Raw genomic sequence first — 18827 nt, 5'->3', positions numbered from 1 at the left:
CTTTAGTGTCCTGTCTCCTGCTGGAGCGGTACAGCTTCCTGAGGTCCATCCTTGAGTCAGAGTCGTTTGCACCATTTTCCCCAGGGGGCCCTCAAATAAATAGAACCCCCTAAGGAACCACAATGGAGTCCCCACTCCAAATCTCACCCCACTCCTTCCCAGCACAGAGGGACACGACCTGGCTTTGAGATCAGACCTGTGGCTAAACACTCGTTCTGCCCCCACTAGTCAGTGGCCAAACTCTCCTGCTAAGTCACAGTTTCTCCAGCTATGAAACCGCTGACGATACCAAGTGAGGGGCTACACGAGGTGCTGTGTGCCAAGCCCCTGGCGCAGCACTTGGTACACAGCAGGTGCTCTGTAAGTGCTCGGCCCCTTTTCTTCGCTCCTTGTCCACAAGTCCGGCTCCTTCCTTCTAAAACCCTTGTGCAGACCGCAGGGCCCTCACCTCACCTGCTCCCAAGGTTCGGCTCTCTGTGTTTGCACACCTGAATGCCAGTTTCGGTGCGCCACACAGAAGGTAAGGTTTGTAACTCCTGGGTTATGGAACAAAGACCTGTTGCATCTTTTTAGGATAGGGTTTTCACTGCTCAGTAAGATGAAGATCCAAAATTATAGTGGCTTACACAAGACAGGTTTTCCTCTCAAGAACTGGGGCTGCTACGAATGGGAGGAGCCCCCCACCGTGTGGGGACGCACATTGTCGCTCGTCCAGCCCGGAGCGTGGCACTGGCCTTCGAGGATGGGGAGCCTCGCCGCCATCAGATCAGGGAAGCCGGACTCACTGAGGATTCACACAAGGTCCGTGGCCCACACTTCTGTCACAGTTAGAACTCTGTCACCCCAAAGTCCAAGGAGGGTGGAAGGTCAGAGGCTGCTGTGTATCCAGGCGAAACGCTATTTCAGTGGAGGAAAGAGAATGTGTGTGAAAACCGAGTCGCGGCCACGGTGTTAATCGGGAGCTTTTCTCTGCCACATCAAGTGCCGAGGCCAGGATAATCCACGTGAGACAAAACCTCCGACGACGAGCGACGGCCGTGCATTTCGAACAAATCCATAATGTAACATCAGCCTAAAACACATAAAGAAGTGACAAAGATTTTCAGCTAAATCAAGGGAATATAGCCACATAGGAAAAGATTACACTTTTCTCCTATAAAGTCACCGATTCTTAGAGCTGGTGCAGGGAGATCCTGAAGGTGGTTTAGTAGAACCGTCCACATAACGCCAGGGCCGTCTCACGGAGGTCTGGACGAAGGCTAGCCTGCCTTGGCCATCATCCCTGCAGGGCATGGCGCTGGGGCAGCCTCGCGGCAGCCGCAGTGCCCCAGGCGGGACGGCTTTGCCAGGGAAGCCGGAGCGGTGGCGGGGTGCATGGTGGGTGCCGGGACTTCGCCTGTGCCGTCCACGAGCCAGCAGAACTCTCCGCACAATCAGACCTCACCTTAGAACAGCCCAGCAGCAGCCCGGAGCATGGCCCTGGGCAGGGGGGGCAAGGTAAGGGGTCACCTAGTCCAGGGCAGAAAGGGGAACCGTGAATGAAGGACACGAAGAGGCTTCGCTCTCAGAAGACTGGTCGTTTGGTGGCCGTCTCCTGAGACAGAGGCGGGAGGAGCTTGGGAAGGAAGTTCTCAGGTCGCACAGTGGTTCGGGAGCATGACCACCAGCAGGCAGGAGCATCACACAGATACCTTCCCGATCAGTCTGTCTCCGATGCTCCCCATCCACCAGTGGGTGACTTTTCCAAAGAAGAAAACGAGTTTGAATTACTTTTGGTGACACGGATGTCATGAAAATGCATGGAACAATGGATAGTGACAGTAGATGACAGCTAGGGCCTGCCACTCTGTTCACAATGTTTGCAAGCCATCTGCTTAACATTCTGTTTAATAGTAAAAGTCAACCGTGGCTTGATCCTGCGTCATTTTCAGAACTTATCTTTTCCCCAGGTTGGAAAATGGATACAACATTGTGCCTCTCGAAGCGTCCTCATCGTCAGTCTCCACTCTTCCTCAGAAATGACTGATGGGGACAGCCGGGCGACCACTGCACACCCCACCACCCGGGTGCACGCATGGCGCGGGCATCTGACCACATGAAGAACACTTCACTCTTTGTCAACTCTCCTGACCCAGCATGGGTCGTGATTTCTTTTTAGGTCGCTTGTTTGAGCTTTGCCGTCTTGAAATCCGTTTTCATGGGTGAAGAATGAGGAAATAAAATGGGACTTGAGCACTTCCACCTTTTCTTTGTCCTTGGTTAGCATTTCACCGTCTGGTGCAAGAAGCAGCTTGCAGGCAGGCCAAAAACACACCTTGTCCTAGTGTCTGCAGCACGTTAAATCGAAGTGGCAATGCTGCTGTCCGAGGCACGGGTCGCGGCCTCGCTGTCTGTGGGCTCGGGGCCACGCCCCTCGGTGCTGCGTGCGCGTGCTGCCTGCGGAGCCCCAGCCCAGTCCCTCTGTCCGTCCGCGTGGCATCAGCTGTTGCTGCCACGTCAGAGCTGTGTTTTCAAACCCACTGTGTGACTCCTCACTTAGCATCTTTAATTCTTTTGGTTGGTTTAGTTTTGTTAATCCTCATCCAAGGGAGGGAGGGGGAGAGAGAGAAACATCAAGGCGAGAGAGAAACATCAATGGGTTGCCTCCTGCACAACCCCGACCCGGGACCGGGGATTAAACCTGCAACCAAGGTATGTGCCCTTGACTGGGAGTCAGACCCTAAACTCTTGGTCCAGTCTGACACTACACACACTGAGCCAGCCTAGCCAGGGCCCACTTAGTGTTTTGGATAACAGAATGAATGCCTGCCTTTTCCCTCCACAGTGTTCAGTTTTATCATCTTCAATTCAACATTCACATAAAATAGCTCTACCACCCTGGCCAGTGTGGCTTAATTGGTTGAGCATCATCCTGTGCACCCAGAGGTTGCTGGTTCGATTTCCAGGCAGGGCACATGCCCAGGTTGTGGGCTCAATCCCCAGTAGGGGGCGTGCAGGAGGCAGTCGATTGATATGTTGCTCTCTCTCTCTCTCCCTTCCTCACTCTATAGAAATCAATAAAAATATATCTTTACCATATTGATTGGCTTTTTCAAAAGCCTCTTTCCTTATGGTAAGTTTGCAATCAGACTTCAATACATGCTTGCCATCTATTTGTCTAAGAAGTTACTTTAATGAAGGAAGTTACCTCTACATCTTTGAATCACTCTGGGTACTGGATAATTCATTGTAGGGTTTCCATTTCAGTATTAATTTCTTCTTTTATACCTGTTTCTTTTGCATATTCCAGGCACAGTTCTCTTAATTGTGAAAAATAATTAATTTTCCAATCTAAACTGACTACTCAGGTCCTCTGACTCTAATATAGTCTATTTAAGTTAAAAGAAGATAAATTATTACAAAGTACCTTAAATGCCAAAGCAAGCCCATTTCTGATACTAAATACCATTCTGCATCAATAAATAAAATGTTTCTAGCCTGGCTGGTGTAGCTCAGTGGTTGAGCATGGACCCATGCACCAAGAGGTCGCTGGTTCGATTCCCAGTCAGGGCACATGCCTAGGTTGTGGGCCAAATCCCCAGTGGGGGGCATGCAGGAGGTGGCCAATAGATGTTTTCTCCCGTCAATGTCTCTCTCTCTCTCTCTCCCCCTCCCTTCCTCTCTCTCTAAAGTCAATAAAGAAAACTTATTTTTAAAAAATAATAAAATGTTTCTAAAAACTTTTTTTCTAATTTTCTCTTTAAAATCATAATTAAGTATATATTAAGAGTCAACAGTTGTATGAGTTATTTATATATTGTAAAAATTAACCCTTGTCAGAGCTGTTGTTTGAAAACATTTGTTTGCAAAGATATGTGCACCCCTGTGCTCACTGCAGCATCATTCACGTGGCAGGGCATGGAGACAGCCCGCGTGTCCTGCGATGGAGGATGGGTAAGGAAGACGTGGTACACATACACAACGGGATACCACTCAGCCATAAGAAAAGATGAAACACTGCCTTTGTAACAACCTGGATGGATCTGGAGTTGTATCATGCTAAGCAAAATAAGTCAGACAGAAAAAAAAAATTTGTTTTTAAATCCTCACTTGAGGACATTTTTGCTATATCTTCAGACAAAGCTGGAGGGAGAGAGGGAGGAATAGAGAAAGAGAGAAACATTAATGTGAGAGAGACACATCAACTGGTTGCCACCCACACAACCCCAACCAGGGCCAGGGACAAAGAGCAACCAAGGTATGTGCCCTTAGCAGGAACCGAACCCGGGTCTACGGTCTGACACTCTAACCGCTGAGCCAAACTGGCCAGGGCTCAGACAGAAAAATTTAAGAACAATATGATCTCACTCATATGTGGGCTATAAAACTGAAAGCAACAAATGAACAAACAAGAACAACAAACCAACGAAAACTCATAGACACAGACAACAGTATATGGTGGTCACCAGGGGAAGGGAGGCAGGTAGTAAAAGGTAAGGGAGTCACATGGTGACAGAAGACTGACTGGTGTTGGGCACACGAGGCGCTATGCAGGCGATGTTTCACAGAACTGTGCACTGAGACCCATAGGATCTTATTGACCACTGTCACCCCAATAAACTTAATTCAAACAAGTTTTTAATTTAATACAAACAAAGTCAACAGTAGTTTGGAGGGAGACTGCATAACCAATCAAATAAAACTGATTATCCTTGCCCTGATGGTTTGGCTCAGCAGTTACAGCATCAGCTCTCAGGCCAAAGAGTCTCGGGTTCAATTCCCGTCAAGGGCACGTACCTCAGTTGTGGTTCATCCCCAGCCCTGGTCGGGGCCATGCAGAAGGCAGCCAGTCAGTGTGTCTCACATCCATGTCTGTCTGTCTGTCTCTCCCTCTCTCCCTCCCTCCCACTTTATCTGATAAATAAAAAAATATCCTCGGGTAAGGATTAAAAACAAAAACTGATTACCCCTCTTCTACTTAAAAACAAAAGAAACAAAACAAAATGCAAAGACTGAGTTTTCCTTAGGTAATTTACATTTTCTGACCCAAGCATAACAGCACTCACTAAGGGAGTCCCAGTTAACATCAGGAGAAATCACACCTCAGTAAAGTCATTGTTGCATCATCTGGTAATAGCAAGTGTTTTCTAGTTCAAATTTTAGATTGTCTTATGAATAAAAAGGGGCAAACTACAAATCCTTACATACTCCAGGGCTCTGCAAGATTTTGAGTACGTATGTAAAATTTATGAAATTGTCTCCTGATAAATGAAATACAGAAAGGTAAGTTTTTAAAAAGTCAGATCAAATTCTGATTCATTTTCACTCTCGCCAGGATGTGCAACTATAATATTAGGTATTATTGGGGTTTTCTGCCACTCCAGGCTTTCGCTGGCCCAGGGATCCGGTTGGCGGCAGGTCCCTGGGTCATTCTTCACTGAATCCCCCCACCAAGAGTGTTTATTGAGGAGGAAGTACCTTCTGGAAATAGGAACTTATCAGCTGGTTGAGAGTTCGTTAGCCTGTGGACCCCGAAGAACAAAGGAGTGGGGACAAAGGGTGGACACGAGGAAAGGCAGCAAAGACGAAGGGAGGGGAGAAGAGAGAAAAGGGCAAATAGGGAAGGAAAATGTCTTTTAAAACGTAGTGAAGAATCAGTATGTGCAAAGTAAGTTGCACACGATGATCACTTACTTAGAGATGACACCTCACAAACACATTTCAAGCTGGAAATTACTGGTGCCACCCTGAGTGACCAGGAGATCAGGGCTTGCTCCACGAGGCGGACTGGGCACTGGCACCAGCAAATTAGTAATTAATGTCATAGTGGTGATGTGTGTTTTTCCAAGTGACCTCTACCATTTTTCCCTAGGATTTCAAGCTTTCTGTAACCACTGGTCTTCGTTAATCCAAGCTAAATATTTCTAAAGTGTGTATTATATAACATGCCAAGTCCCCCTCTGTTTCCAAAATTCTAAGTAAAGAGTGTTCTAGAAAATACCTTTACTTTTATTGGCTGATCTTCACTCAACAGCTCTTATTTGACTGTCAGTGTTTCACAAAGTAACCTTGAGTGTAACACGGCCCGTTCTCACGAAGATACTTCGCTTTTGTGCCCTCAGTGCTCAGCCACAGCCTTGAGACCCTGCGGTGCAGCCCCCTCGGGACCTGCTTGCACACCCCTGAAGGCGCACTGGCTCCCCGAGCCGCGCCTCCCTCAAGGCCACGTGGGGGGTCCCTGGGGCCACAAATCCCTGGTGTGGAAAGACGGGGGCTGAGTTACGTAAGAGGTCAAAGAAGAAATTGTTCTTCCATCCACACCAAACGCACATAGACCCCACCTAATCTTATAGGTGAGTGTTTATTCCGAAAAAGGAATCGAATATTTTCACTTGTGCTCAATCACGTGAAGATACCCGATGCCTTTTTCGAGTTGAGTCGCTTGGTACACGCAGGCTGACAAAGCCTGGGAAGGTGCGGAGACACTGCCGGGCTCAGCCCTCAGAGCTGAGGCTTCAACGTTGACTAGGGAGTTAGGAACTAGTGATCCATTCTCAAATTTCAAGGTAACTGCGAGATAGGGAGACTGAACATGATTGCTTTGTCGTGGGCTGTCCGTCATCCCGAGTTTGCAGGCCCCCGGCACTGGTCCCAGGCTAAGAGGGGGGCCAGCCCCCACCTGGGAACAGCCACTTGCGGCGCCCCGCGGGGCTGCGGGAGGGCAGTGGGAGGCCCGCGGGCCGAGAAGGCCCCGTCACAGCACCGCTCGCTGTAAAACTCGATCCGGATCCAGCAGGCGTTTCCATGACCATCTAATGAAAATCTGAGTGTGACCCAGCGGTTCCTCTTGTTTTATTTGTGTTTATTATTTAAATGTTCCCTTTATAGCCTAACTGTGCTTACCCTCACCTAATCTCTGTCCTGGGAAGTTGTCACTCAGACAACCTAGGGCCCGGGCCCCAAAATTAGATCAGTCTCTCAATTCACAAGGAACAACTAATGGTCTCATCTCATAAAATAATAGCAGTTTCAAATCTCCCATCCAGTCCCATGTGTCTCCAACTCTTTCCCAGGACAGTGTCCTCAGAGCACAGCAGCAGCCGCTGACCAGTCTGCAGCAGACAACTGGGGACCAGCTCTGAGCAGCAGCGACCATGCTGACAGTCACCAGGGACGTGCCCTCTACCCCCGGTGCAGGAGACACCACACATCACACATGCACACACACCACACACACTCATGTATGTTTGTGTGTATAATAAAACCTCGTCCACTTTATCTTCTAAGGTAAGGTATTTTAAAATAATTTTGATTAAGAAAGAAAATGAAACAAAAAAATTTACTTAGTGTTCTTCAATGATCTAAGAGGTGGAAAAAGGAATTAAGCCTTCAAGCCTTAACAAGAATATCCTATAAGGACACCTTTTTTTTCATAAGTTCTATTGGTAGGATACTTATAGCAGGAATAACAAATATATGGCAAATGTCCCAATGCCTCCCTATCCCGTGCCTTTGGCAGACATCACAAAACGATCACAGCATCATTCCACAGCACAGAGCTGACAATTCTGAGAATCTTTCTCAGCACACCACCACTCCAGACAGCCAATCCCAATCAACTCCGGTGGTACAGACACACCCTGGTCTCTGCCTCTCCAGGGCGAGCATCCCGGTCTACCTCCTGCCTCCCCGCTGCCCTGCTGTTCCTCTCCTAGCTGCCCTGGCCCCTCACTCTGTCTGCCCTCCCCATGGCCATTTTCAATGTTAAAATTCAAGTTGACTCCTGTCCCTGAACATTTCTCCTGCAACTTTACCTATGGTGACCGGTCCCATCCTAAACCCCAGTGGGACTCAGCCAGAAGCCATCCCAGGGCCTGCCATCTCCAGACGGGAGTGCTCGTTAGTGCTCTGGGCTGTGCTCCCCTTAGACCTGGACTCTCTTCCTCCCATTTGCCGCCTGGCCGATGCTCACCTCGAGATTAAGTCCAGGCGACATCTGCTCCTTAAAGTCCGAAAGAAAACGCCTCCTTCCTCAGCAGCGAGGCAGTTCTTTTCCTGAGCTCCCAAAGCAGCTGGGCTCTCCTCCAGTACCAGGTCCCCCAGTCCGCCCCCGTCCTCCCCCGAGCGCCAGGCCCCGGGGCTGGGATCTCACTCCCAGCGCCTCTCACGCACGGGGCGCAGGGTTAGTTACAAGAAATGTTTGGCCCTGGCCGGTTTGGCTCAGCGGTGAGAGCGTCGGCCTGCGATGTGGAGAGACCTGGGTTTGGTTCCCGCTAAGGGCATGTACCTCGGTTGCAGTTTGTCCCCGGCCCTGGTCGGGTCGTGCGGGTGGCAGCCACTCGATGTGTCCCTATCACATCCAAGTTTCTCTCTCTTCCGCTCTCTCCCTCCTGCTCTATCTGAATAAAAAATGGAAAAATGTCCTCGGGTGAGGATAAAAAAAAAAAGAAATGTTTGCTGAGCTGAAATGAGAAAAATTAGATTTACTTCACCTACAGAATGAGTCCAACTTTTCTGGCCAAATCCCAGTTCCAAAAAATTGTACTATTTCTAATGGGCATGATTCATTCATATACAACCATGATTTCATTTATATAATTCTGTCAGACTTTTCTTGTAAATAAATTTACAGAGCAGGAAGAAAAAGTTATTTTTTTGTTTGTTTGTTTTGCCAAATTCTACATGCTCCTCCTGGTATTGTCACTGGGTGGTATGTAACTGCATCTGCTGGAACTGGGGACGCCGGGGCCCCTACCTCACCACTGCGTGCAGGCTGAGCCCAGAGCAAGCAGACGCCCGAAAGGACAGACGAAAACGCGGTGACCGGCTGCTGGGCCCGCCCCGCCATGGGAACCCCCGGCGGCGCACCTGTAGCACAGGCGTGGGGAGGGCCCGCCTCTCTCCCCTCGCAGATGGGACGCTCCAGCGCATCACTGAAGAAAGCGACAGTGGACTCTCCGGAACCCCAACGGCTGGAAGGGCATGGAATCAGGTTTCTCCTGGAGTCAATGTTTTTTGCTGTCAGGTCGTGTTTTTAAAGGAAACCATGAAAAAATAAAAATAAAAATAAAAGGAGGATGTGGGCATTGGTGAGGAAGACAGAGCAGCTGTCTGCTCCCTGAGGTCTCCCTGGCAGCCTACTGTTCAGGTGCTGAAGTGGGAGAGGAACAGTTACAAGGCCTCCCCATAAAGAGGATCAGCAGAAGGAGTCACCTTAACTGGAAGATTTAGGGTTATTACAACTTCCCCTAAAGCGGGAAGACTGAGGCTACAGGGAATCGCCAACCGCGGTCAGATCACACTCTGTGCGTCTAATTTCGCCGCAGGGTGGTCAAAGCAACCGGATCGATCATTTTAAAGTCCGGCTCTGTTGTCTTGGAAACAAGGTGGCTCAGCCCTGCATGGAGCTGATCAATCACACAGCAATCAAATTGCAAATACTGCTCTTGCTGGACGGTCTACCTGGCAGAGTTTTGGTCACAAGGGTAATTAGAATTCTAGGCAGGTTCGCCCTCGCAGCAGGCTAGGACTTCACCAACACAAAGGGTTAAGGTATTATACCTGTGAAACTACACGACTTTCTATTTCCTTGGTCCCCTCCCAAAATCTCAATTGCTTTCAACAAAGTTATGTGTTTAAATGGTTTCCCTACAACCAGCAAAGCTGCTTATTTTAATCTGGGAACGAGAGGCGTGATCACAAATACCACATTTTAATCATACCGCGTACATGCGATTTCTGGAAAGGTCACACACCTCTGTTCCTGGGATCCCATTGAAAACACCATGAATACTTTGCGACAGGGGCTAATTTGGAGGCAGCCCGCAGTCTGCCAGTCCTGGATTGGAAGGCAAGAGCCGGCATTTGAATCTAAAAACGCGAATGGAGCTGTAGGGAAGCAGCAGGAGGGGAGGAGGGTTTAAGGGCACTGCGCGCCTCTCAGAACGAAAGGAAATAACCGGGAAACCTCTTCCTCGCCCCAAAGCCTCGGATTAGAAGAATCCGCATGAGTATGTAGTTGTGCAAAAGAAATAACCACTGAACTCCCAAACGTGTGAACCCACACTGTGCCTCGCTCTTCCCTTTGTATTTGAGGGGTCCAGGGTCCCCTGCCCCCCAGGCCAGCATCCTGCTTGGGGAGTGTCCCTTCCCCCGCCGCGGGAACCTTCTCTCTCCGGCAGAAAGGGACCCTGCTTCTGTCCGACCTCCCCATCCACAGCTGTACACGTACAAGATGATCCCGTCTTTGAAAACAAATTACTTCATCACTCTGCAGCACTGCTCTGCTTCCCATTACAGAGGCTCCCCTGAAAGAGCTGTCCGGACCGACAGCTCTCTCACCTTCACTCACCAGAACTTACACCTTTCTGGCTTCTATGACCAGCAGGAAATTGAAAAAGCGTTTGACTTCCTTGTTGACGAATCCAAAGAACACCTGTTCGCTCAGCCTGCCTGGCAGCCTGGGAGACCCCAGCTTCAGCCCTCTTTCCCCCGGATTCTCCCCTTCCCACCGCCTCCTTCCCTCATCTCTGACTTCTGCTCCCCTTCCTCGGCAGCCCCTGAGGGAGCGCCCCAAGACTGTGCCCCCCTTCCTTCCTTCCTTCCTTATCCTTTGCTCTCTCCTTAGGCAATTCCATCCAGACCCGTACCTTCAAATAGCATTTCTAGTCCCTGAGACTCAAGATCAGCCCTCTCCACTGAGCTCCCAAATGATATGCTTCACCCCCACTCGGAAATCGCCCACCCAGTGGCTTGAAGGCTTCTCAGTGTCAAACATGTACCAGACCGAACTCATGATCCACCCCCAGGACCCAGTTTTACTCCAGTGTCCTCAGTCTCGGTGAATGGCAGCAAGCCAGAACCCTGGCTTGAATATTCCCCAGACACACTCCTGCCACGCCCACTGCCACACCCTCGTCCGAGCTGCCACTGTCTCTCCTACTGAGCAGCCCTCCCACACCTCGGCCTCCTCCCGTACATTCTCCGGAAAGCAGGCTAACATTTCAAAACCAAAATCCGTTCATGGAAACACATGGTAAACACCTTCAGTGACGTCCCACAAATCATAAATTAAAGGTCAAAAGCCCTCATGTGGATGATGAGGTCCTCCTGCCCACCTTCCCAGCATCAACTAACATCACCTTCTACCTCATTCTCTTCTCTCCAGCCCCAGGGACACCTGCCTTCAGTTCCTCAAGTTCAGCAACTTTTTTCCACCCCAGGACCTTAGCACATGTCACCTCTGTGCACAGAAGGCTCCCTCTGCCTCTTCTCACACCCACATCCATGTCGACAGCCTTTCTGCTTCAGCTGAACCCTCACTTTCTCCCAGAAGATTTCTTGTCTCCACAATCTAAGTCAGGCTCCTGTGTTACACATTTCCACAGAAACTCATCCTTCCTTCAGAGAAGCATCTCTGTTTAGAATGATTCTCCATTCGTGCAATCGCTTGTTTAATGTCTGTCTCATCCACCCACTGGAAGCTCCATGGGGTTCACTTTACATCTGCTTTTCTTCACCCTCTTTCCAAGGAGCCTAACACCTAAAAATCACTTAATAAAGAATGTGCTTAATAAAGTGTTTTTATTTTTTTGTTAATCCTCACCGAGGATGTTTTTCCATTGATTTTTAATTTTTTTAGACAGAGTGGAAAGGAGGGAAGGGGGGAGAGAGAGAGAGAAACATTGATGTGAGAGAGACACGTTGATTGATTGCCTTCCGCGTGACCCTGACTGGGCTGGGGACTGAACCTGCAACCCAAGTTCGTGTCCTTGACTGGGAATCGAACCTGCGACACTTCGGTCCATGGGCTGACGCTCTCACCACTGAGCCAAACCAGCCAGAGCTCTAAAGAAGTGTTTTTAAACTATTTCACCTATATTCCATATTTCTGCCATGGGAAGTGTGATAAAACATGCAGGAGTGTCTCCCGAATGACTCACACGGCTACGCTGTGGGAAGGCCGGATGACACATGTTCTGGAAATGGGGGGTAGGGACAGAGTCCGTTCATTTTATGGCAAAGAGTGGGAGGACCCACTGAGCAGTTCCCAGTAGTCACTGTGCTCCACGAGAGAACTACCAACGGGAAAGTGTTGAGACCGTAAACAGGTGGAAGAAATAAAAGGCTGGACTCTTTTTTCAATCTTACCCTACAATTTACAAGTAGATAAGTTCCAGAAAGGCAAAAAGACTTGTCCATTCTCCTGTAACGTAGGACCCAATAACACCATGATATTTGTGGCCTTCCCTTACCAAACATTGGGCTCTCTTCCCAAAGGACACATGATAAAGTGTGTTAATTAAAAGGAACATGGTAGGTATGCAATAAAAATAATCCATTTAGACACATATATGCAGCACATGCTGTCTCTGGGGGCCTGGGTAGGCACTGCAGAACTGAAAACAAAACAGATGCCATGTCCTGGCCGGGCAGCTCGAGTGTCGCCCTGATGCACCAGGGTTGAGGGTTCGATTTCCAGTCAGGGCACATGCAAATATCAACCAATGAATGCATAAAAAGTGGAGCAACAAATCAATGTTGCTCTCTCTCTCCCCGTCTCTGTCTCTCTCTTCCTTTCTCTTTCTAAAATCAATTTAAAAATTAAAAAAAAAAAGACAGCCCAGCCGGTGTGGCTCAGTGGATTGAGCATCAACCCATGCACCAAGAAATCACCAGTTCGATTCCTGGTCAGGGCACATGCCCAGGTTGCAGGTCAGCCCCCAGTGAGGGGCAGGCAGGAGGTAGCTGATCAATATTCTCTCCTATTAATGTTTCTATCTCTCTCCCTCTCCCTTCCCCTCTCTCTAAAATCAATAAAGGAAAAGAAAAAGAAAAAAAGACAGACACAGTATCTTCCTTCACGGATCCTACATTAATTAAGATCATTACAGCTTGTCAGATTTGCTATAAAATACAGAAACAAGGCCAGGGACGGTGAGTCGTGTCAGGAGGAAAAGGCCACAACCACTTCCCACAGTGCCCGGAGCAGATCCCACTGAGAAGGACACCCCAGTTCCGGCGGCTGACTTCCCGGCCAGCCATTCCCAAACCCTGCACCCTTAGCATTCGGGGGAGGGGCTTCGCAGAAGAGGCGCAAGAGCTATGGACTCGAACCCAGGGCTGAGGCCCAAGGACCAAGCCTTCAGGAGAGACGCTTCCATGACTCCTGGGGTGGTGGCAGCAGTCTGGTCCCCACCACAGGCGGACCTGGAAGGCTGGCCCACTCTGTTACCTGTGTTCCTCGTGATGTTCAACAACTGTTCGCAGACGACCTCTCCTATCACAGAACAACCCTGGGAGGTTGCCCGGCAGAAGGATGACCCGAGTGGACGGCCCTAGGGCAGGCAGGGTCTTACCTAGCTCAGACAGATCATCAAAGGCGAGTGAAGGCCAGCCCAGTGGCTGGGCCTCCAAGGCCACGCGCGTTCCCAGACCAGCCAGGCTGCTCTTCCCTCCTCCCGCTGTTGTTCACGGGGGAAGCAGCGAAGCCGCGTCAGGGCTTCAGCGAGCAGGGCGGTGGTTCTGCGGGACACTGAGGGCGAGCCGGGCTGACCGGCGACCGTTCGTGGTCATCTGGGGACGCCAGGAGTCACCCTGCGCTCTCTCCCCGCCGGGCGTGTGTCTGGGCAGGTCGCTTTCACTGCCAAGTGTCTCCCGCCAGTGACACCTGGCACGTGTCCTCCTCACAAAGCCTTGGGGAGAACAGCGCGTGCTAGAATTTTCTACGGCACTTTCTACCCAAGGATGGCAAAGGGTTTTGTGTTGGACACTTGTGAGAACATTGCAGGATTGATAGCGCTGCTTCCGAAGGGGCGGGGCCAGGCCTTGGCGCTCCAGCCCGCGTCAGCCCGCAGGCCCTGAAGGCCTGGCTGCCTCCTGCCGCACCCAAGCCGCGCAGACTGGAAATGCCTCCCAAGGCTCATGCCTTTGTTTGGCTTCATTAGAAAATCACACGTGGATTAACTCATAATCACTCCTAAATTACAAGCACTTTTTATTAACATCAGCAAGCTGAGGAGCGAACCGTCTGTGGTATGTCAACTCCAAAATCTGGGAGCAGGTCTTACCTGTGTTTATCACCTTGACCTCCCACGCTGCGGTCCGACATGGTGCTGATGCTTCCGCAGGCTTGGAGCATTGTCTTTACCCTTCACCGGGACAGGAGAAATCTACGTGCTGTTCGCTACCTACCAACAAGTAGATGGGAGACAGAAAAAATAATAATACTTTTTCTTTTTTAAGGATCACAAGCCACGCTGCTAGAGTGCAGTGAAGTCAGGCCGCAGCCCAGGCCGGCACTGGGGTTTCTGCGCAAGCGCTGGGGTGGGCGGTGCCCTTCTGACGCGCTGCCCGTTTAGGAGGCAAAGTAAAGGTCTGGAGAGCCAGTGAGCCGACTCTTCAGAAAAGACTACAAATTTCTAAGTCTATCCCTGACTCCGGGGTGGGTACAACTCAAAAGATGCAATTTGACGTTCAAATAAGAATAACACTGAATTACTGGGCCAAATAGAAGAAATGGGAGGTGGGCCATGCACCTGAGTTGATTGCTTTATCCTGCCAAGGTTTAGTGAAGCCAGACCTGCAATCACAGGGGAATCTGGGTCCCTCTGGTAGCACCTTGCTAATTTGCACTAATTGACGAAAACACACAAAGTGGATTATAAAACCGTGTGAACTGGAGAAAGAAATAACATGGTTGTTAAGAGTCCAGGGTCTTCATCTCACACAGAACAATGCCCTTCCCTATGACCAGAATACATCCTAGCAACACAATCAGCTCTTTGCTGATAAGGAAGAACACATAATAGTTTATGTAAATAATGGCTCATCCCTAGCTTTGTATTCTGTTCTTGGTTCTGCTGCTAATTTGCAATCCTCCTAAATCACTAATCTACCTTCATGTCTCCAGGTCTCTTTCCATAAAATTAAAAGGGATATCATGGGGTATTTAAAAAGAAAAGAAAAGAGCTGGAGTAGGTTAAGTAATATTAATTAAACTCAAATTTGAGGTCAATGAAAAAGAAAGAAATGTGTTGGTTTTTTTTTAAAAAAAAAAAGCTCAAACCTTCCCTCACCCACCAACACCGACCTCCACAAAAACAGTTTGCACCTTTGATAGTCTCCAGAGACCAGCCTTTAAGCTCTAATTATAAAGTATTGTCAACGCCCAAGCACACAGAACGAGAGTGATTCTTTTCCGTCTCTCCATTAGCCCTTTCGGATCCCTACACTCTTTGTGGGGACAAAACTAAAAATGCTTTTCCTTCTACCTTCTAAGTTCTTCCAGCTGGGCTAATTAAACCAAATCGACAGAGGCAGATTCACAGGGGGAAATGTACAAAATGTATCAGGGATGCACATGCCAGGGGTGTCATGAGATATGAGAGCCCAAACACAAGAGCAGTTGAGGTTCATATGTCATTAAGAACAAAGTAGAAAGGGGCAGGGGTCTGAGATGTCAGAGGAAGTAGGTGATTTACAGGGAGCTGAGGCAGGGTAGACACAGGCAGGCAATCCCTGCGAGGCTACCCAGAGACAGTGGGATGGGGAGTCTAGGTAACAGGCCCTGCTTGGAGCTTCCTATCTAACGCCAAGGTGAGTATGTTTAGTTTCATTTCCTGAACCGTCCTGCCCTGCTGATGCGAAGGCAGACTGGCACAGCCACTGTGAAATACAGTGCCGAGGTTCCTCAAAAATTAAAAAGGGAATGGCCTTACTACCCAATGATTCCACTTCTGGGAATATATCCAAAGAAACCCCAACACTAACTCGAAAGCATATATGCACCCCCACATTCACTGCAGCATTATTTACAGTAGCCAAGATCTGGAAGCAGCCCAAGTGTCCATCAATAGAAGAGTGGATATAAAAGATGTGGTCCATATATACAGTGGAATATTACTTGGCCATAAAAAATCAATGAAACCTTACCATTTGTGACAGCATGGATGGACCTAGAGGGTACATGCTAAGTGAAATAAGCCAGTCAGAGAAAGACAGATGCAAATGAGTCCACTTCTATGTGGAATCTAAAGAACAAAATAAATGAACAAACAAACAGAAACAGACTCAGACAGAGAGAACAAACTGACAGCTGTCAGAGGGTGGGGCTTTAGGGCACTGGGTGAAAAAGTTTAAGGGACTTAGAAGTACAGAGTGTAGTTACAAATAGTCACGGGATGTAAAGTACAGCCTAGGGAACACGGTCATATTGCACTAAGTATATAAGGTGCCAGGTGGGCACTTAAATATCAGAGGAAACACTTTGTAAAGTATTTGATTGTCTAACTACTGTGCTGTACACCTGAAAACATAACAAAATAATATTGAAAGGAAACTGTAATTGAAAAAGGTTCCCTTCCAGGAGCAAAACCTCGGGCAGAAAGGAGGAAGGTCAAACGTTCTTTCCAGGTATTTTGTTTCTTAATAACCAGCTTAAAATCAATATCCCAAACGGCACACCTGGAGGTGAGCGTGACAGCGCCCCGGTCCCCTTCGCCATCCTCGCTTTCACAGCAGGTACTTTCTGGAGCAAAGCGAGGGACGGGAAGGAACCTGGAGCCTCGGGGCCTCCGTCCAGCTCCGCGCCCCTGGCCGCTCTCAGGCTCACCTGCTACCAAGGGAAAGGGTGAGCCAGGCCCTGGGACACTGCCGCCCCATGGCTCCTCTCTCCCACGCACCCCGCCTGCGGCTGCCAGCAACATCCCTGCCCTTAGCCCTGGCCGGTTTGGCTCAGGGGGTAGAGCATCGGCCCGCGGACCAAAGAGACCCGGGTTCGGTTCCCGCTAAGGGCACATAGCTCGGTTGCAGTTCGTTCTGGTTGGGGTTGTGTGGGTGGCAACCAGTTGACGTGTCTCTCTCACATGGAGATGTTTCTCTCTGTCTCTTCCTCCCTCTCTCCCTCCTGCTCTATCAGAAAATAAATGCAAAAATGTTCTCGGGTGAGGTTAAAAAAAATTCCTCCCGCCCTGGCCGGTTTGGCTCAGCCGTTAGAGCATCGGCCTGCGGTCTGGAGAGACCTGGGTTCGGTACCCGCTAAGGGCACGTACCTCGGTTGCAGTTTGTCCCCGGCCCTGGTTGGTCGTGCGGGTGGCAGCCACTCGATGTGTTCCTTTCACATCGATGTTTCTCTCTCTCTCTGTTCCTCTCTCTCCCTCCCGCTCTACCTGAACAAAAAATGGAAAAATGTCCTCAGGTGAGGATAAAAAAAAAAAAAAAAAAAATTCCTCCCCTTAGAATCCACTCCTGGGCATGACACAAACATATACTATGAGAGAGTATCCAGCGAATTTCTTTTTATCTCTCTTAAGAGAATGTTATTTTTATTTTATTTATTTATTTTTTAATCCTCACCTGAGGGCACCTCTCCATTTTTTGTTCAGATAGAGTGGGAGGGAGAGAGAGAGAGAGAAACATCGATGCGAAAGGGACACATCGAGTGGCTGCCACCCGCACGACCAACCAGGGCCGGGGACAAACTGCAACTGAGGTACGTGCCCTTAGCGGGAACCGAACCCGGGTCTCTCTAGACCGCAGGCCAACACTCTAACCGCTGAGCCAAACCGGCCAGGGCTAAGAGAATGTTATTAATTATTTTTTACAAAACAAACAAAACTTCTCTTGTTCTCCTCCAGGGTATTTACTTTTCGTGCTCAGGGGTCCAAGCACTGCACCGCTGGGTACCTGGGACAACTCAGCGCTCAAACACGACAGCCGCCTCTCACCCAGGGGTCCAGAGGGCCCTGCCCTGCGCCCGGCCAGCCAGGGACCGCGCCCGGGAGCGGAACAGGCGGCCTTGGCCAGCCAGCTCCCCTGCGCCCGTCCACTGCTGCTAGCATGTGACACTCTCATTATCTTTCATTATTTATAGCCAGTGTATTAATACCCCATGAAATGTTTCCTCTGAAATGATTTTAATCTTCTCATTTAGCTGTTCTAAACTCAGCTGCTCGCAGTAATGAACGTGCTCCCCTTAACCTCCTGTCCGTGGGGAACCACACTACCCTGCTAGGAAGTTATTACTGATGGGGACCGTTCAGTGGCCCTGGTGGGGGACGGGAGGCCAGCAGGCTCAGTGTTCACAGTTCCATTAATTCTCTCGTAACCATGAGCTTAGATTCTGAGGAGCAATACCTTCCAATGGTCCCTGCAGCCCTGCACGAGTAGCGTGTCCCAAACACGGTCCCTTCCCTCCGCCAGCAGGACGACACCAATCACCAGGAGAAATGCGCTATCGACTCACGCAGCTCTCAGTGATACACTTACCAAGAAACTGTCGCTGTGCAGGGCACCAGAGGTTAAAGGAGACATCTGCCACAGTCACAGGGTCTTCAAATCTCACAGGAGCCCTGGCTGGGTGGCTTGGTTGGAGTGTCATCCCCTGCGCCAAAAAAGGTTGTAGGTTCGATTCCCAGTCAAAGGCGCAGACAGGAGGCAACCAATTGATGTTTCTCTCTCTCTCTCTCTCTCTCTCTCTCTCTCTCTCTCTCCCCCTCACTCTCTCCCTCCCTCCATCCGTCCCTCTCTGTCTCCTCTCTCCCTCCCTCTCTCTCTCCCCCTCCCTCCATCTCTCCCTCCCTCTCTCTCTCTCCCCCCCTTCCTTTCTCTCTCTCTCAAATTGATAAAAAGATATCCTTTGACAATTAAAGACCCACAGCAAGCAGGGGAAGCCCCGAGGAAGGCCATGGCTAACAAAGGACACGATGGGAAGTGTCGTGCACACAGACACCACAACACTGCAAGATTAGGTAGCACATGAGGAGGTGAGGCAGTTCGGAACAGTAAGAGGTCGCTGTGGACAAGAATGAGCGGGGAATGAGCTCACAGTTGTAAAGATGCTCAGGCAA

At 49.6% G+C, this 18827-nt stretch overlaps 1 long non-coding RNA gene across 1 annotated transcript; it reads right to left on the bottom strand.

Moving 5' to 3' along the window:
• Window positions 1-904: 904 nt before the first annotated feature.
• LOC118637455 lies at window positions 905-18380 on the bottom strand. The gene is made up of 3 exons (XR_004960946.1): window positions 18247-18380; window positions 14049-14168; window positions 905-1072 (listed from the first exon to the last, which is right to left on the bottom strand). It is a non-coding gene; the product is annotated as an uncharacterized LOC118637455 (long non-coding RNA).
• Window positions 18381-18827: the final 447 nt, after the last annotated feature.

Source organism: Molossus molossus, unplaced genomic scaffold (assembly GCF_014108415.1).
Source record: "Molossus molossus isolate mMolMol1 unplaced genomic scaffold, mMolMol1.p scaffold_m16_p_20, whole genome shotgun sequence".
In the NCBI taxonomy this organism is placed as follows: domain Eukaryota; kingdom Metazoa; phylum Chordata; class Mammalia; order Chiroptera; family Molossidae; genus Molossus; species Molossus molossus.
This window is presented reverse-complemented; position numbering and strand designations above follow the sequence as displayed.